The 18,036-nt window shown below is 40.2% G+C and overlaps 18 non-coding genes across 18 annotated transcripts; all 18 read right to left on the bottom strand.

The window, feature by feature from the left end:
* Nucleotides 1-140: 140 nt before the first annotated feature.
* On the bottom strand, nucleotides 141-213 carry Trnak-uuu (transfer RNA lysine (anticodon UUU)). The gene has a single exon. It is a non-coding gene; the product is annotated as a tRNA-Lys (tRNA).
* A 500-nt stretch (nucleotides 214-713) lies between these two features.
* Nucleotides 714-786, bottom strand: Trnak-uuu (transfer RNA lysine (anticodon UUU)). The gene has a single exon. It is a non-coding gene; the product is annotated as a tRNA-Lys (tRNA).
* A 214-nt stretch (nucleotides 787-1,000) lies between these two features.
* On the bottom strand, nucleotides 1,001-1,073 carry Trnak-uuu (transfer RNA lysine (anticodon UUU)). Its single transcript has one exon. It is a non-coding gene; the product is annotated as a tRNA-Lys (tRNA).
* Nucleotides 1,074-7,721: 6,648 nt separating this feature from the next.
* Trnak-uuu (transfer RNA lysine (anticodon UUU)) lies at nucleotides 7,722-7,794 on the bottom strand. Its single transcript has one exon. It is a non-coding gene; the product is annotated as a tRNA-Lys (tRNA).
* Nucleotides 7,795-9,080: 1,286 nt separating this feature from the next.
* Trnak-uuu (transfer RNA lysine (anticodon UUU)) lies at nucleotides 9,081-9,153 on the bottom strand. The gene has a single exon. It is a non-coding gene; the product is annotated as a tRNA-Lys (tRNA).
* Nucleotides 9,154-9,367: 214 nt separating this feature from the next.
* On the bottom strand, nucleotides 9,368-9,440 carry Trnak-uuu (transfer RNA lysine (anticodon UUU)). The gene has a single exon. It is a non-coding gene; the product is annotated as a tRNA-Lys (tRNA).
* A 214-nt stretch (nucleotides 9,441-9,654) lies between these two features.
* Nucleotides 9,655-9,727, bottom strand: Trnak-uuu (transfer RNA lysine (anticodon UUU)). Its single transcript has one exon. It is a non-coding gene; the product is annotated as a tRNA-Lys (tRNA).
* A 1,288-nt stretch (nucleotides 9,728-11,015) lies between these two features.
* Trnak-uuu (transfer RNA lysine (anticodon UUU)) lies at nucleotides 11,016-11,088 on the bottom strand. The gene has a single exon. It is a non-coding gene; the product is annotated as a tRNA-Lys (tRNA).
* A 214-nt stretch (nucleotides 11,089-11,302) lies between these two features.
* Nucleotides 11,303-11,375, bottom strand: Trnak-uuu (transfer RNA lysine (anticodon UUU)). Its single transcript has one exon. It is a non-coding gene; the product is annotated as a tRNA-Lys (tRNA).
* Nucleotides 11,376-11,589: 214 nt separating this feature from the next.
* On the bottom strand, nucleotides 11,590-11,662 carry Trnak-uuu (transfer RNA lysine (anticodon UUU)). The gene has a single exon. It is a non-coding gene; the product is annotated as a tRNA-Lys (tRNA).
* Nucleotides 11,663-12,431: 769 nt separating this feature from the next.
* Nucleotides 12,432-12,504, bottom strand: Trnak-uuu (transfer RNA lysine (anticodon UUU)). Its single transcript has one exon. It is a non-coding gene; the product is annotated as a tRNA-Lys (tRNA).
* A 214-nt stretch (nucleotides 12,505-12,718) lies between these two features.
* On the bottom strand, nucleotides 12,719-12,791 carry Trnak-uuu (transfer RNA lysine (anticodon UUU)). Its single transcript has one exon. It is a non-coding gene; the product is annotated as a tRNA-Lys (tRNA).
* A 777-nt stretch (nucleotides 12,792-13,568) lies between these two features.
* Trnak-uuu (transfer RNA lysine (anticodon UUU)) lies at nucleotides 13,569-13,641 on the bottom strand. Its single transcript has one exon. It is a non-coding gene; the product is annotated as a tRNA-Lys (tRNA).
* Nucleotides 13,642-13,860: 219 nt separating this feature from the next.
* Nucleotides 13,861-13,933, bottom strand: Trnak-uuu (transfer RNA lysine (anticodon UUU)). The gene has a single exon. It is a non-coding gene; the product is annotated as a tRNA-Lys (tRNA).
* Nucleotides 13,934-14,460: 527 nt separating this feature from the next.
* On the bottom strand, nucleotides 14,461-14,533 carry Trnak-uuu (transfer RNA lysine (anticodon UUU)). Its single transcript has one exon. It is a non-coding gene; the product is annotated as a tRNA-Lys (tRNA).
* A 754-nt stretch (nucleotides 14,534-15,287) lies between these two features.
* Trnak-uuu (transfer RNA lysine (anticodon UUU)) lies at nucleotides 15,288-15,360 on the bottom strand. Its single transcript has one exon. It is a non-coding gene; the product is annotated as a tRNA-Lys (tRNA).
* Nucleotides 15,361-17,467: 2,107 nt separating this feature from the next.
* On the bottom strand, nucleotides 17,468-17,540 carry Trnak-uuu (transfer RNA lysine (anticodon UUU)). The gene has a single exon. It is a non-coding gene; the product is annotated as a tRNA-Lys (tRNA).
* A 213-nt stretch (nucleotides 17,541-17,753) lies between these two features.
* Nucleotides 17,754-17,826, bottom strand: Trnak-uuu (transfer RNA lysine (anticodon UUU)). The gene has a single exon. It is a non-coding gene; the product is annotated as a tRNA-Lys (tRNA).
* Between the last annotated feature and the right edge of the window lie 210 nt (nucleotides 17,827-18,036).

The raw sequence follows: 18,036 nt of genomic DNA, 5'->3' as shown, positions 1-18,036 counted from the left end.
TTGTAAAAACAAAACTTTCGGATTTTAGTGAACAGTGTAAGCACAGATAACAGCTTTTTCTAAAGTATCCTATTCACAAGAATATTACACCTGCTATTCTTTCAGCTAACGAATTTCTATCAGACAGACAAATAAATAGACACCTCCCAAGGGGCTCGAACCCTTGACCACCAGCTTAAAAGGCTGGCGCTCTACCAACTGAGCTAGAGAGGTTCATATTAATATCTATTGCAGTAATAAGGTGAAACCAGTATGGAATCAAATTCAAGAAAAATTGTGAAAACAAAACTTTCGCTTTCACGAATCAGATTTTAGTGAACAGTGTAAGCACAGATAACAGCTTTTTCTAAAGTATCCTATTCACAAGAATATTACACCTACTATTCTTCAGCTAACGAATTTCTATCAGACAGACAAGTAAATAGACACCTCCCAAGGGGCTCGAACCCTTGACCACCAGCTTAAAAGGCTGACGATCTACCAACTGAGCTAGAGAGGTTCATATTAATATCTATTGCAGTAATAAGGTGAAACCAGTATGGAATCAAATTCAAGAAAAATTGTAAAAACAAAACTTTCGCTTTCACGAATCAGATTTTAGTGAACAGTGTAAGCACAGATAACAGCTTTTTCTAAAGTATCCTATTCACAAGAATATTACACCTGCTATTCTTTCAGCTAACGAATTTCTATCAGACAGACAAATAAATAGACACCTCCCAAGGGGCTCGAACCCTTGACCACCAGCTTAAAAGGCTGGCGCTCTACCAACTGAGCTAGAGAGGTTCATATTAATATCTATTGCAGTAATAAGGTGAAACCAGTATGGAATCAAATTCAAGAAAAATTGTAAAAACAAAACTTTCGCTTTCACGAATCAGATTTTAGTGAACAGTGTAAGCACAGATAACAGCTTTTTCTAAAGTATCCTATTCACAAGAATATTACACCTGCTATTCTTTCAGCTAACGAATTTCTATCAGACAGACAAATAAATAGACACCTCCCAAGGGGCTCGAACCCTTGACCACCAGCTTAAAAGGCTGGCGCTCTACCAACTGAGCTAGAGAGGTTCATATTAATATCTATTGCAGTAATAAGGTGAAACCAGTATGGAATTAAATTCAAGAAAAATTGTAAAAACAAAACTTTCGCTTTCACGAATCAGATTTTAGTGAATAGTGTAAGCACAGATAACAGCTTTTTCTAAAGTATCCTATTCACAAGAATATTACACCTGCTATTCTTTCAGCTAACGAATTTCTATTAGACAGACAAATAAATAGACTCGAGCCACTTGACCACCAGCTTAAAAGGCTGGCGCTCTACCAACTGAGCTAGAGAGGTTCATATTGATATCTAATACAGTAATTAGGGGAATGAAACCATTATGGAATCAAATTCAAGAAAAATTGTGAAAACAAAACTTTCGCTTTCACGAATCAGATTTTAGTGAACAGTGTAAGCACAGATAACAGCTTTTTCTAAAGTATCCTATTCACAAGAATATTACACCTACTATTCTTCAGCTAACGAATTTCTATCAGACAGACAAGTAAATAGACACCTCCCAAGTGGCTCGAACCCTTGACCACCAGCTTAAAAGGCTGACGATCTACCAACTGAGCTAGAGAGGTTTATATTAATATCTATTGCAGTAATAAGGTGAAACCAGTATGGAATCAAATTCAAGAAAAATTGTAAAAACAAAACTTTCGCTTTCCAGATTTTAGTGAATAGTAACAGCTTTTTCTAAAGTATCCTATTCACAAGAATATTACACCTGCTATTCTTTCAGCTAACGAATTTCTATCAGACAGACAAATAAATAGACTCGAGCCACTTGACCACCAGCTTAAAAGGCTGGCGCTCTACCAACTGAGCTAGAGAGGTTCATATTGATATCTTATACAGTGGAATGAAACCATTGGAATCAAATTCAAGAAAAATTGTAAAAACAAAACTTTCGCTTTCACGAATCAGATTTTAGTGAATAGTGTAAGTACAGATAACAGCTTTTTCTAAAGTATCCTATTCACAAGAATATTACTGCTAAGATTCGCGAACCAAAGTGTGGGCAAGGTGAATGTGGCAAGGAGAGGGAGAAGGGTGCAAGACCAACAAAAGTTGAAGGAGGAGAAGATGTAGGACGCTGTGGTGGTAATCAATGATACTGATATTATGGCTGTTAGGGACTCCATAAAAAACGTGGCGCACGGAAAAAACCACGAAGTTCAAAAGAAGTACGTAAACGAAGAACACAGTAAAAACACACAAAATAACGACAAAAGGGTACTTGAGGCACCTGAGAATCACACGGTGCAGGAAGTAGATGCCATACAATGAAATGAGGATGAGAGCTAGCATACCAATGAAATGGGGATCATGGAGGTTGAAACTAGCCAAAAGATGCAAAGGGGACGTCGCCATTGATAGAGAACCAAGAGAGATCATTATCGTGGTTGGCTGCGTGAAACAAGGGTGATTTTAATCTTTCTGGCTATCTGGATGCTTACAGAACCAATTGACAGCCAAGGGCACTGAGAATGACGAAGTTCCAGCATGAGTATGGGACAGCGTTACGAGACACGTCTCCGAAGTCTAGGAAACTCATCACCGCCCCATCAGACTTCGACACGCGGGCGCTTTCGGGTCTCCGTTGTGACCGAGGTTTGAGGATACTCGATTTTTTCGAAGAACTTTTCGATAATTTCCTTGCATTGCTCGGGGTTGTACATGCTGGATGCCTCCTTTTGTACCAAGTCAAGCCGTTCGCGCTCTTGTACTTCACCTTGAGGCGGGGTGATGAATTGAGCATCCTGAATGTGGATTTGTCGCAGGTGGGTGGTGATCAATGACTTGACGATTGCCGTTGTTTTTGATGGAAGAACTCGAATAACCCGGTATGGCAGTGTCCAGCGGGGGGAGGCTTTGTAAAACGCGGTTTTATACTGAAGTTGCTGAAGAGGAATTACTCGGCAAAGCAGCAGTTGACCTTCCTCGAACGTAGTTGGTTGTCGCTCAGCGTTTTTTTTCTGATTCTGTCGACTCACTAATGCCTGAGCTTGCAGCTGCACATCCAACCGCAACAACGACAGAAACTTCAACCGCTCGCTCTCTAGCAAGTTCGTCTCCATGCGCCAGTCATTGTCGGAGGGTAGTCTAGGATCCACTCCATGTGCGAGGTAGGCAGGCGAATGCCCCGTAGTTGAATGAATGGTAGAGCGATATCCGAACAAGACAAGTCCAAGGGCTTCTGAGAAAGGGACGGACTTGTCAATGTGGCGGAGCCCCACATTTAATGTGCGATGGAATGACTCAATCACTGCGTTCCCTTCAGGGTGGTAAACGGTAGAAGTTAGTCGTGTTATTCCCAGGCGGGCTGAGAGCTTATTCAACAGGGCATTGCAGAAGGACGGGTCATTGTCGGAGATTAGTGTTTTGGGGGCGCCAAACCGGTAGATCCAGGAATGAAGGAGGGCAGATGCTACCGATTCTGCCGTTTTAGAGCCAAGAGCAACGCACTCGACCCATTTAGTGCATTGGTCTATCATGGTCAGGACAGTGTGGTGTTGTTGGTGGTAGGAACACTGCCAAAAGTCGATGTAGACGGCGTCAAATGCCCCAGGAATTGGATGGGATCGCAGCAATCCCTGCAAACGCTCTGCTCCCGAGCGGCAGCGACGACAGAACAGACAAGAATGGAGGTATGATGCAACGTCTTGATGCAGCTGTGGCCAGTTGAATGTGCGCATAATGGTGGCCTTCGTTTTCTTTATTCCCGGGTGATGGAATGGGGCAATTGAGTGGCAAGCAGCGATGATTTGGACCCTATGGGAGGGAGGAACATACAAGAGGCCATGATAGTAGATTACACCGTCTTTGCGCGTGAAGTTTCGTTGCGTTGGAGGGGGTTCTGATTTTTGGGCGTTAAGGATTTCTTCAAGGGACGGGATCGGAGTAGTGGACGTGAAGAAACACATCCGGTCTGTGAGGATACCGTCATCTTCGTCGTCCAGGAATCGCGAAAGAAAGTCGATATGGAGGAGCTCTTTGCCACTTTTGTGGTAAATCTGCATATCATACTCGGCCAGAGCACTTGCCCACCGCGCAATCTTCCCTTTCGGGCAGTCCATCATCCATTTCAGGCTTTGGTGGTCGGTGTGAACCACAAACGAGCGTCCACGCAAGTAATGGTCGAACTTTTGAAGTGCTCTTACAATTGCATATGCCTCTCGTTCGCGGGCTGGCCAGTGTCGTTGGGTTGGGGATAACGTTTTTGAGTAAAATTCCATTGGCTTCCACCCATTGCCTTGCTTCACGTGTAAGGCCGCTGCGATTGCCTTTCCTGACGCATCAGTTTCAACCATGAATTCATCTTGTTCCGCTGGAATTTCCAAGGTTGCCGCGGCTAGCCGTTCAATTGCATGCCGGACTGCTGAACTGTGCTCTTCTGTCCAGACGACGGATATGAGCTTGTTCTGGCGCTTAGTGTTCTTGTGGTTTCGAAGCAGGTCAAAGACGGGGCTGAGCAGTTCCGCATAGTGGTCAACCACCCGAAGGCGTCCCAAAACCGTCCTCAACTTCTCCAAGGTCTGCGCAAACGTCGTCGAGTGGATGAGGATGTCGTCAAGGTAAGCTAAAACCCCTGAAAACCGCAAATCCCCAAACAAGAAATCCATCATCCTCTGAAAGGTAGCGGGCGCATTGGTGAGTCCAAATGGCATTCTCACAAACTCGAAGAGCCCCATGAAACACCGGAAAGCGGTGTATTTTATTGAGTCAGCTGCCATTGGAACCTGCCAATAACCCGAACGCAAGTCAAGTGCTACAAAGAACTTAGATCCTTTAATGGCGTGGATAAGGTCGTTGATTCGCGGGAGAGGGTATCGGTCTTTTATCGTGAGTTTGTTCAATGCCCTAAAGTCAACGCAAAACCGCCACGCTCCATTGGGCTTTGGGGCGAGAACGACTTCTGAGGCATATGATGAATTACTTGGCCGAATGACTCCTACATCTAGCATTCTAGCAACTTCTGTCGCCACAATCTTCTTCTGTTCGTCCGTTATTAGCCTTGGGCGCATGACCACTGGCCGCTCACTCGTGAGACGGATGCGGTGCTCGATTTGACGAACTTTTCCTTCCCGCGCGCTCCTCCAAAGGTCGTCATACTCGAGCAATAATTGACGGATTTCTTCTTGTTGCGCGTCAGTGATATTAGCATCTGAAAAGTCAAGATTGATTGCTGTGTCGTTAACAGTAACACTGAAAGCTGTGGGAGGTGAAATAGTCGGAGGAGTGGTGAGTGGTATTGGCCCATGTGATGTATTGAGGATGCGATTCCGAATGTCATGAACAGCATGAAGTTGATTTAGAAACGGCAAGCCAAATAATGCAACGCATGGTAAGTTGGTTACTACGGCACACTTCAAATTGATAGTATTGCTATTAGGGAGATCAACGGGAAGATCAATCCATTTGCAGACGTCATTTGCCTTCCCTCCCACCCCGTGAAGAGCACGGATGGGGGAAGAACAGGGTTTGTATTCGAGAAAGGGCAGTAGTAAGTGAGAGATGATGTTGAGTTGGGAGCCGGAGTCAACTAATGCTAGAAAGGTGGATGAACGATTGGAAAACTCAATGAATTGGAGTTGATTGACGAAGTCGTGGCATGATGAGTTATTGAAAAAAGATAGGGCGGAAGAGAGAGGGGCACAAAATGAGGACTGTATAGTGGAAAATAGGGCGTGAGAATAGCTGAAAAAGCATTGGATGATGTCACTGAGGACCGTCAACAGAGTGGGTACGAAATATACACTGCGTTGGGGATTCTGCCGAGGAGGTGTTGGACATGGCAACATCAGTGGTGGAAGAGGATGCCTCAGTAGGACATGGTGCTAGGATGCGCTTAGTTGCCTCCTCATTCTCTTTAGCTGCTTGGAGTTTTTTTAGATTCGCTTCTAGCTCAGTTGGGTCGGTTACGGTGGTAGCTCGCAGCCGGAGGCCGCCAGGTGATTGGGTAACAACTAGGTTACGGGAAACTGCTGGGTTTGAGCCATCGGCACGCCACCGAGTTTGCAGGCATTGGTGTTTTCCTCTTGTTTCAGTGTACAGCTGATTACAAACGTCGCACTGGAAGACTTCAATCCCTCGGGCCTTCATAGACTGTGCCCACACCTGATTCTTCCGGTTACTGACAATTCGCTGGACATCTCGGCGTGGCAACAGCTTTTGTTCTGCCGTGAGCTCACCTAGAGGTTCAAAGTCTGAAGTACGCAGCATTTCCTTTTCTGCCATTCGACGTTGTCTCTCAATTTTCCACTTTCGATGGAGCTGGTCCATAGACAACTTCTTTTCTTCATCCGTTAAAAACTCAGGGGCACGTTCTGCAAGTCGTCTTTCAGCTTCTCGTTTCCGCAACTTATCCAGCAGCTCCGCTTCGGATAATGTTGCCAGTTCCTTCTGCAGTTCCTCGGGTAATGGATCTTTTGCCGCTAGATTTATGGTCACTCGTTTACCTTTGGATGTCTTCTGGCGAATATTGGAAAACTTTGCATTTGCAGCTTCCTCTACCTCAATATCCTCGTGTTCTACGACTGAGAGAGCGTCGTCGTCGGCTAAGGCGTCGAAAAAGTTGGAGGGGAGGTGTGAAGGGTGAACTTCGGACTGTTTTGGTGTAGGTTGGATGGAGGTTTCTGAGATGGGGTTGTGAGGGATGAGGGGCGATGATTGGGAAGCTGGTTCTGTGGTATGTGGGCGGATGGTCGTACTGATTTCTTCAATTCTTTCGGCAAGGTCTTCCAAACCCAAAGAGATAAATGTAGCAGTTGGAGCCTCTGTGATAGTTGTAGCAACCGAGAGTAGCGTTTGTTCCAATGGAGCCAGGAGTGCGCGAAGTTCCTCACGGACAAGATTTCGGATGTCGTCGACTGGGATGTTAGCTGGTGTTGTTGGGGATGTTGTTGTTAAGTTGGCGAAGGGTTCAATTGCCGCTCGGATCAGTTTGGTTGCATCTTCAATGGAAACCACATTGATGGATGATGTGATGATATCATTACTTCCACAACTTTGTTTCCGCTTCACCGGACCATTGCTAAGATTCGCGAACCAAAGTGTGGGCAAGGTGAATGTGGCAAGGAGAGGGAGAAGGGTGCAAGACCAACAAAAGTTGAAGGAGGAGAAGATGTAGGACGCTGTGGTGGTAATCAATGATACTGATATTATGGCTGTTAGGGACTCCATAAAAAACGTGGCGCACGGAAAAAACCACGGCGCAACGAAGTTCAAAAGAAGTACGTAAACGAAGAACACAGTAAAAACACACAAAATAACGACAAAAGGGTACTTGAGGCACCTGAGAATCACACGGTGCAGGAAGTAGATGCCATACAATGAAATGAGGATGAGAGCTAGCATACCAATGAAATGGGGATCATGGAGGTTGAAACTAGCCAAAAGATGCAAAGGGGACGTCGCCATTGATAGAGAACCAAGAGAGATCATTATCGTGGTTGGCTGCGTGAAACAAGGGTGATTTTAATCTTTCTGGCTATCTGGATGCTTACAGAACCAATTGACAGCCAAGGGCACTGAGAATGACGAAGTTCCAGCATGAGTATGGGACAGCGTTACGAGACACGTCTCCGAAGTCTAGGAAACTCATCAATTACACCTGCTATTCTTCAGCTAACGAATTTCTATCAGACAGACAAATAAATAGACACCTCCCAAGGGGCTCGAACCCTTGACCACCAGCTTAAAAGGCTGGCGCTCTACCAACTGAGCTAGAGAGGTTCATATTAATATCTATTGCAGTAATAAGGTGAAACCAGTATGGAATCAAATTCAAGAAAAATTGTAAAAACAAAACTTTCGCTTTCACGAAGCAGATTTTAGTGAACAGTGTAAGCACAGATAACAGCTTTTTCTAAATTATCCTATTCACAAGAATAATTACACCTACTATTCTTTCAGCTAACGAATTTCTATCAGACAGGCAAATACCCTTGACCACCAGCTTAAAAGGCTGGCGCTCTACCAACTGAGCTACAGAGGTTCATATTAATATCTATTGCAGTAATAAGGTGAAACCAGTATGGAATCAAATTCAAGAAAAATTGTAAAAACAAAACTTTCGCTTTCACGAATCAGATTTTAGTGAATAGTGTAAGCACAGATAACAGCTTTTTCTAAAGTATCCTATTCACAAGAATATTACACCTGCTATTCTTTCAGCTAACGAATTTCTATCAGACAGACAAATAAATAGACTCGAGCCACTGGACCACCAGCTTAAAAGGCTGGCGCTCTACCAACTGAGCTAGAGAGGTTCACATTGATATCTTATACAGTGGAATGAAACCATTGGAATCAAATTCAAGAAAAATTGTAAAAACAAAACTTTCGCTTTCACGAATCAGATTTTAGTGAATAGTGTAAGCACAGATAACAGCTTTTTCTAAAGTATCCTATTCACAAGAATATTACACCTGCTATTCTTTCAGCTAACGAATTTCTATCAGACAGACAAATAAATAGACTCGAGCCACTTGACCACCAGCTTAAAAGGCTGGCGCTCTACCAACTGAGCTAGAGAGGTTCATATTAATATCTATTGCAGTAATAAGGTGAAACCAGTATGGAATCAAATTCAAGAAAAATTGTAAAAACAAAACTTTCGCTTTCACGAATCAGATTTTAGTGAATAGTGTAAGCACAGATAACAGCTTTTTCTAAAGTATCCTATTCACAAGAATATTACACCTGCTATTCTTTCAGCTAACGAATTTCTATCAGACAGACAAATAAATAGACTCGAGCCACTTGACCACCAGCTTAAAAGGCTGGCGCTCTACCAACTGAGCTAGAGAGGTTCATATTGATATCTTATACAGTGGAATGAAACCATTGGAATCAAATTCAAGAAAAATTGTAAAAACAAAACTTTCGCTTTCACGAATCAGATTTTAGAACAGTGTAAGCACAGATAACAGCTTTTTCTAAAGTATCCTATTCACAAGAATATTACACCTGCTATTCTTTCAGCTAACGAATTTCTATCAGACAGACAAATAAATAGACACCTCCCAAGGGGCTCGAACCCTTGACCACCAGCTTAAAAGGCTGGCGCTCTACCAACTGAGCTAGAGAGGTTCATATTAATATCTATTGCAGTAATAAGGTGAAACCAGTATGGAATCAAATTCAAGAAAAATTGTAAAAACAAAACTTTCGCTTTCACGAATCAGATTTTAGTGAACAGTGTAAGCACAGATAACAGCTTTTTCTAAAGTATCCTATTCACAAGAATATTACACCTGCTATTCTTTCAGCTAACGAATTTCTATCAGACAGACAAATAAATAGACACCTCCCAAGGGGCTCGAACCCTTGACCACCAGCTTAAAAGGCTGGCGCTCTACCAACTGAGCTAGAGAGGTTCATATTAATATCTATTGCAGTAATAAGGTGAAACCAGTATGGAATCAAATTCAAGAAAAATTGTAAAAACAAAACTTTCGCTTTCACGAATCAGATTTTAGTGAACAGTGTAAGCACAGATAACAGCTTTTTCTAAAGTATCCTATTCACAAGAATATTACACCTGCTATTCTTTCAGCTAACGAATTTCTATCAGACAGACAAATAAATAGACACCTCCCAAGGGGCTCGAACCCTTGACCACCAGCTTAAAAGGCTGGCACTCTACCAACTGAGCTAGAGAGGTTCATACTAATATCTATTGCAGTAATAAGGTGAAACCAGTATGGAATCAAATTCAAGAAAAATTGTAAAAACAAAACTTTCGCTTTCACGAAGCAGATTTTAGTGAACAGTGTAAGCACAGATAACAGCTTTTTCTAAATTATCCTATTCACAAGAATAATTACACCTACTATTCTTTCAGCTAACGAATTTCTATCAGACAGGCAAATACCCTTGACCACCAGCTTAAAAGGCTGGCGCTCTACCAACTGAGCTACAGAGGTTCATATTAATATCTATTGCAGTAATAAGGTGAAACCAGTATGGAATCAAATTCAAGAAAAAATTGTAAAAAACAAAACTTTCGCTTTCACGAATCAGATTTTAGTGAATAGTGTAAGCACAGATAACAGCTTTTTCTAAAGTATCCTATTCACAAGAATATTACACCTGCTATTCTTTCAGCTAACGAATTTCTATCAGACAGACAAATAAATAGACTCGAGCCACTGGACCACCAGCTTAAAAGGCTGGCGCTCTACCAACTGAGCTAGAGAGGTTCACATTGATATCTTATACAGTGGAATGAAACCATTGGAATCAAATTCAAGAAAAATTGTAAAAACAAAACTTTCGCTTTCACGAATCAGATTTTAGTGAATAGTGTAAGCACAGATAACAGCTTTTTCTAAAGTATCCTATTCACAAGAATATTACACCTGCTATTCTTTCAGCTAACGAATTTCTATCAGACAGACAAATAAATAGACTCGAGCCACTTGACCACCAGCTTAAAAGGCTGGCGCTCTACCAACTGAGCTAGAGAGGTTCATATTAATATCTATTGCAGTAATAAGGTGAAACCAGTATGGAATCAAATTCAAGAAAAATTGTAAAAACAAAACTTTCGCTTTCACGAATCAGATTTTAGTGAATAGTGTAAGCACAGATAACAGCTTTTTCTAAAGTATCCTATTCACAAGAATATTACACCTGCTATTCTTTCAGCTAACGAATTTCTATCAGACAGACAAATAAATAGACTCGAGCCACTTGACCACCAGCTTAAAAGGCTGGCGCTCTACCAACTGAGCTAGAGAGGTTCATATTGATATCTTATACAGTGGAATGAAACCATTGGAATCAAATTCAAGAAAAATTGTAAAAACAAAACTTTCGCTTTCACGAATCAGATTTTAGAACAGTGTAAGCACAGATAACAGCTTTTTCTAAAGTATCCTATTCACAAGAATATTACACCTGCTATTCTTTCAGCTAACGAATTTCTATCAGACAGACAAATAAATAGACACCTCCCAAGGGGCTCGAACCCTTGACCACCAGCTTAAAAGGCTGGCGCTCTACCAACTGAGCTAGAGAGGTTCATATTAATATCTATTGCAGTAATAAGGTGAAACCAGTATGGAATCAAATTCAAGAAAAATTGTAAAAACAAAACTTTCGCTTTCACGAATCAGATTTTAGTGAACAGTGTAAGCACAGATAACAGCTTTTTCTAAAGTATCCTATTCACAAGAATATTACACCTGCTATTCTTTCAGCTAACGAATTTCTATCAGACAGACAAATAAATAGACACCTCCCAAGGGGCTCGAACCCTTGACCACCAGCTTAAAAGGCTGGCGCTCTACCAACTGAGCTAGAGAGGTTCATATTAATATCTATTGCAGTAATAAGGTGAAACCAGTATGGAATCAAATTCAAGAAAAATTGTAAAAACAAAACTTTCGCTTTCACGAATCAGATTTTAGTGAACAGTGTAAGCACAGATAACAGCTTTTTCTAAAGTATCCTATTCACAAGAATATTACACCTGCTATTCTTTCAGCTAACGAATTTCTATCAGACAGACAAATAAATAGACACCTCCCAAGGGGCTCGAACCCTTGACCACCAGCTTAAAAGGCTGGCACTCTACCAACTGAGCTAGAGAGGTTCATACTAATATCTATTGCAGTAATAAGGTGAAACCAGTATGGAATCAAATTCAAGAAAAATTGTAAAAACAAAACTTTCGCTTTCACGAATCAGATTTTAGTGAATAGTGTAAGCACAGATAACAGCTTTTTCTAAAGTATCCTATTCACAAGAATATTACACCTGCTATTCTTTCAGCTAACGAATTTCTATTAGACAGACAAATAAATAGACTCGAGCCACTTGACCACCAGCTTAAAAGGCTGGCGCTCTACCAACTGAGCTAGAGAGGTTCATATTGATATCTTATACAGTGGAATGAAACCATTGGAATCAAATTCAAGAAAAATTGTAAAAACAAAACTTTCACTTTCACGAATCAGATTTTAGTGAACAGCGTAAGCACAGATAACAGCTTTTTCTAAAGTATCCTATTCACAAGAATATTACACCTACTATTCTTCAGCTAACGAATTTCTATCAGACAGACAAGTAAATAGACACCTCCCAAGGGGCTCGAACCCTTGACCACCAGCTTAAAAGGCTGACGATCTACCAACTGAGCTAGAGAGGTTCATATTAATATCTATTGCAGTAATAAGGTGAAACCAGTATGGAATCAAATTCAAGAAAAATTGTAAAAACAAAACTTTCGCTTTCACGAATCAGATTTTAGTGAACAGTGTAAGCACAGATAACAGCTTTTTCTAAAGTATCCTATTCACAAGAATATTACACCTGCTATTCTTTCAGCTAACGAATTTCTATCAGACAGACAAATAAATAGACACCTCCCAAGGGGCTCGAACCCTTGACCACCAGCTTAAAAGGCTGGCGCTCTACCAACTGAGCTAGAGAGGTTCATATTAATATCTATTGCAGTAATAAGGTGAAACCAGTATGGAATCAAATTCAAGAAAAATTGTAAAAACAAAACTTTCGCTTTCACGAATCAGATTTTAGTGAACAGTGTAAGCACAGATAACAGCTTTTTCTAAAGTATCCTATTCACAAGAATATTACACCTGCTATTCTTTCAGCTAACGAATTTCTATCAGACAGACAAATAAATAGACACCTCCCAAGGGGCTCGAACCCTTGACCACCAGCTTAAAAGGCTAGCGCTCTACCAACTGAGCTAGAGAGGTTCATATTAATATCTATTGCAGTAATAAGGTGAAACCAGTATGGAATCAAATTCAAGAAAAATTGTAAAAACAAAACTTTCGCTTTCACGAATCAGATTTTAGTGAATAGTGTAAGCACAGTGTAAGCACAGATAACAGCTTTTTCTAAAGTATCCTATTCACAAGAATATTACCACCTGCTATTCTTTCAGCTAACGAATTTCTGTTATACAGACAAATAAATAGACTCGAGCTCTATCTCTTGTCATTGACCCACCAGCTTAAAAGGCTGGCGCTCTACCAACTGAGCTAGAGAGGTTCATATTGATATCTTATACAGTGGAATGAAACCATTGGAATCAAATTCAAGAAAAATTGTAAAAACAAAACTTTCACTTTCCACGAATCAGATTTTAGTGAACAGTGTAAGCACAGATAACAGCTTTTTTCTAAAGTATCCTATTCACAAGAATATTACACCTACTATTCTTCAGCTAACGAATTTCTATTAGACAGACAAATAAATAGACTCGAGCCACTTGACCACCAGCCTTAAAAGGCTGGCGCTCTACCAACTGAGCTAGAGAGGTTCATATTGATATCTTATACAGTGGAATGAAACCATTGGAATCAAATTCAAGAAAAATTGTAAAAACAAAACTTTCACTTTCACGAATCAGATTTTAGTGAACAGTGTAAGCACAGATAACAGCTTTTTCTAAAGTATCCTATTCACAAGAATATTACACCTACTATTCTTCAGCTAACGAATTTCTATCAGACAGACAAGTAAATAGACACCTCCCAAGGGGCTCGAACCCTTGACCACCAGCTTAAAAGGCTGACGCTCTACCAACTGAGCTAGAGAGGTTCATATTAATATCTATTGCAGTAATAAGGTGAAACCAGTATGGAATCAAATTCAAGAAAAATTGTAAAAACAAAACTTTCGCTTTCACGAATCAGATTTTTAGTGAACAGTGTAAGCACAGATAACAGCTTTTTCTAAAGTATCCTATTCACCAAGAATATTACACCTGCTATTCTTTCAGCTAACGAATTTCTATCAGACAGACAAATAAAATAGGACCACCTCCCAAGGGGCTCGAACCCTTGACCACCAGCTTAAAAGGCTGGCGCTCTACCAACTGAGCTAGAGAGGTTCATATTAATATCTATTGCAGTAATAAGGTGAAACCAGTATGGAATCAAATTCAAGAAAAATTGTAAAAACAAAACTTTCGCTTTCACGAATCAGATTTTAGTGAACAGTGTAAGCACAGATAACAGCTTTTTCTAAAGTATCCATATTCACAAGAACTATTACACCTGCTATTCTTTCAGCTACACCTGCTATTCTTTCAGCTAACGAATTTCTATCAGACAGACAAATAAATAGACCACACTCCCAAGGGGCCTCGAACCCTTGACCACCAGCTTAAAAGGCTGGCGCTCTACCAACTGAGCTAGAGAGGTTCATATTAATATCTATTGCAGTAATAGGGTGAAACCAGTATGGAATCAAATTCAAGAAAAATTGTAAAAACAAAACTTTCGCTTTCACGAATCAGATTTTAGTGAACAGTGTAAGCACAGATAACAGCTTTTTCTAAAGTATCCTATTCACAAGAATATTACACCTGCTATTCTTTCAGCTAACGAATTTCTATCAGACAGACAAATAAATAGACACCTCCCAAGGGGCTCGAACCCTTGACCACCAGCTTAAAAGGCTGGCGCTCTACCAACTGAGCTAGAGAGGTTCATATTAATATCTATTGCAGTAATAAGGTGAAACCAGTATGGAATCAAATTCAAGAAAAATTGTAAAAACAAAACTTTCGCTTTCACGAATCAGATTTTAGTGAATAGTGTAAGCACAGATAACAGCTTTTTCTAAAGTATCCTATTCACAAGAATATTACACCTGGCTATTCTTTCAGCTAACGAATTTCTGTTAGACAGACAAATAAATAGACTCGAGCCACTTGACCACCAGCTTAAAAGGCTGGCGCTCTACCAACTGAGCTAGAGAGGTTCATATTGATATCTTATACAGTGGAATGAAACCATTGGAATCAAATTCAAGAAAAATTGTAAAAACAAAACTTTCACTTTCAACGAATCAGATTTTAGTGAACAGTGTAAGCACAGATAACAGCTTTTTCTAAAGTATCCTATTCACAAGAATATTACACCTACTATTCTTCAGCTAACGAATTTCTATTAGACAGACAAATAAATAGACTCGAGCCACTTGACCACCAGCTTAAAAGGCTGGCGCTCTACCAACTGAGCTAGAGAGGTTCATATTGATATCTTATACAGTGGAATGAAACCATTGGAATCAAATTCAAGAAAAATTGTAAAAACAAAACTTTCACTTTCACGAATCAGATTTTAGTGAACAGTGTAAGCACAGGATAACAGCTTTTTCTAAAGTATCCTATTCACAAGAATATTACACCTGCTATTCTTTCAGCTAACGAATTTCTATCAGACAGACAAATAAATAGACACCTCCCAAGGGGCTCGAACCCTTGACCACCAGCTTAAAAGGCTGGCGCTCTACCAACTGAGCTAGAGAGGTTCATATTAATATCTATTGCAGTAATAAGGTGAAACCAGTATGGAATCAAATTCAAGAAAAATTGTAAAAAACAAAACTTTCGCTTTCACGAATCAGATTTTAGTGAACAGTGTAAGCACAGATAACAGCTTTTTCTAAAGTATCCTATTCACAAGAATATTACACCTACTATTCTTCAGCTAACGAATTTCTATCAGACAGACAAGTAAATAGACACCTCCCCAAGGGGCTCGAACCCTTGACCACCAGCTTAAAAAGGCTGGCGCTCTACCAACTGAGCTAGAGAGGTTCATATTAATATCTATTGCAGTAATAAGGTGAAACCAGTATGGAATCAAATTCAAGAAAAATTGTAAAAACAAAACTTTCGGATTTTAGTGAACAGTGTAAGTGTAGGGTTTTCGGCTTTAAAGAACATAATGTTGTGTCATTTGATGTCAAGAAAAAAAGCAATTACCGGTTCTTGAACCTCGACCTTTTGATTTAAAAGCCTCACGCCATTCCGATTGCGACAACAGTGATATATTTTCTTATTGATTTACCTTTTGATCCGTTCAAGGCCAAAGCCCTCTCCTGTTGTTCTTGTCTTTTCTATCCTTTTTTTGTTTGTATTTTCTGTCCCAATTGCATTTTCACACCAACAAACTTTCTGAACTCAGTCTGTCTTCTTCCATTCATTCCACCATCAAAAAGCCCTTTCGCCCCCTCAAGATTCTTATAATCTTGTTGTAATTTCAGAATTCTTCCTCACTTGTGTTTCCAAGCTATGAACCTAACAAGTGGTCTGAAGATGAAGGATGCGTAGGACTTCAACTTCTCAAATTTCTTGATGAGGAATGGCCGCAATTCTTAGAGAATATTAAAAGGATTTGCCTCTCTTTGGAGCGACTCGGGAAAGAGGAATCGCCCATTGAAAGAAAATCCAATTCCAACTCCACAAAATCAACCACCTCCACCATTTAAAAGACGACTCAACTGGCAGAAGGATTCAGAAAATCAACTATATTTTGTTTATGTGAAAAAGTCCAAAATCTTTGAATCTTACACAGAATTGCCGTGGTTTCAAAATACTGCAGAAAAGAGGAAAAGAAATCACAGGGGATACCGAAGAAAAAAGGCCAATTTTGAATCAATTTTGCAACTTTGTGAAAAAAACCGTCAAACGGTTTTCCTTGCGTTCTCGTGCTCTCCCACATCAGCTGTCAACAATTCATGAATTGCTTGAGAATTCATTTTCCAGAATATATTCATTGATGGAACACATTATTTTGAAAAGAGGATTGGCCGCAACATCACAATCAAAAGTGTTTACTGGATCAGGTTCGCACAACTTATGTTCTGGAGGGGGTCGTGTAGGGTTTTCGGCTTAAAGAACATAAGTTGTGTCATTTGATGTCAAGAAAAAAAGCAATTACCGGTTCTTGAACCCTCGACCTTTTGATTTAAAGCCTCACGCCATTCCGATTGCGACAACAGTGATATATTTCTTATTGATTTACCTTTTGATCCGTTCAAGGCCAAAGCCCTCTCCTGTTGTTCTTGTCTTTTCTATCCTTTTTTGTTTGTATTTTCTGTCCCAATTGGCATTTTCACACCAACAAACTTTCTGAACTCAGTCTGTCTTCTTCCATTCATTCCACCATCAAAAAGCCCTTTCGCCCCCTCAAGATTCTTATAATCTTGTTGTAATTTCAGAATTCTTCCTCACTTGTGTTTCCAAGCTATGAACCTAACAGTAAGCACAGATAACAGCTTTTTCTAAAGTATCCTATTCACAAGAATATTACACCTACTATTCTTCAGCTAACGAATTTCTATTAGACAGACAAATAAATAGACTCGAGCCACTTGACCACCAGCTTAAAAGGCTGGCGCTCTACCAACTGAGCTAGAGAGGTTCATATTGATATCTTATACAGTGGAATGAAACCATTGGAATCAAATTCAAGAAAAATTGTAAAAACAAAACTTTCACTTTCACGAATCAGATTTTAGTGAACAGTGTAAGCACAGATAACAGCTTTTTCTAAAGTATCCTATTCACAAGAATATTACACCTGCTATTCTTTCAGCTAACGAATTTCTATCAGACAGACAAATAAATAGACACCTCCCAAGGGGCTCGAACCCTTGACCACCAGCTTAAAAGGCTGGCGCTCTACCAACTGAGCTAGAGAGGTTCATATTAATATCTATTGCAGTAATAAGGTGAAACCAGTATGGAATCAAATTCAAGAAAAATTGTAAAAACAAAACTTTCGCTTTCACGAATCAGATTTTAGTGAACAGTGTAAGCACAGATAACAGCTTTTTCTAAAGTATCCTATTCACAAGAATATTACACCTACTATTCTTCAGCTAACGAATTTCTATCAGACAGACAAGTAAATAGACACCTCCCAAGGGGCTCGAACCCTTGACCACCAGCTTAAAAGGCTGACGCTCTACCAACTGAGCTAGAGAGGTTCATATTAATATCTATTGCAGTAATAAGGTGAAACCAGTATGGAATCAAATTCAAGAAAAATTGTAAAAACAAAACTTTCGGATTTTAGTGAACAGTGTAAGCACAGATAACAGCTTTTTCTAAAGTATCCTATTCACAAGAATATTACACCTGCTATTCTTTCAGCTAACGAATTTCTATCAGACAGACAAATAAATAGACACCTCCCA

The sequence above is a fragment of the Condylostylus longicornis genome, unplaced genomic scaffold, assembly GCF_029603195.1.
Source record: "Condylostylus longicornis isolate FDR11 unplaced genomic scaffold, ASM2960319v2 ptg000532l, whole genome shotgun sequence".
Taxonomy (NCBI): Eukaryota; Metazoa; Arthropoda; class Insecta; order Diptera; family Dolichopodidae; genus Condylostylus; species Condylostylus longicornis.
Note: the sequence above shows the minus strand (reverse complement) of the source record. Positions and strands in the feature narration are given on the sequence as shown.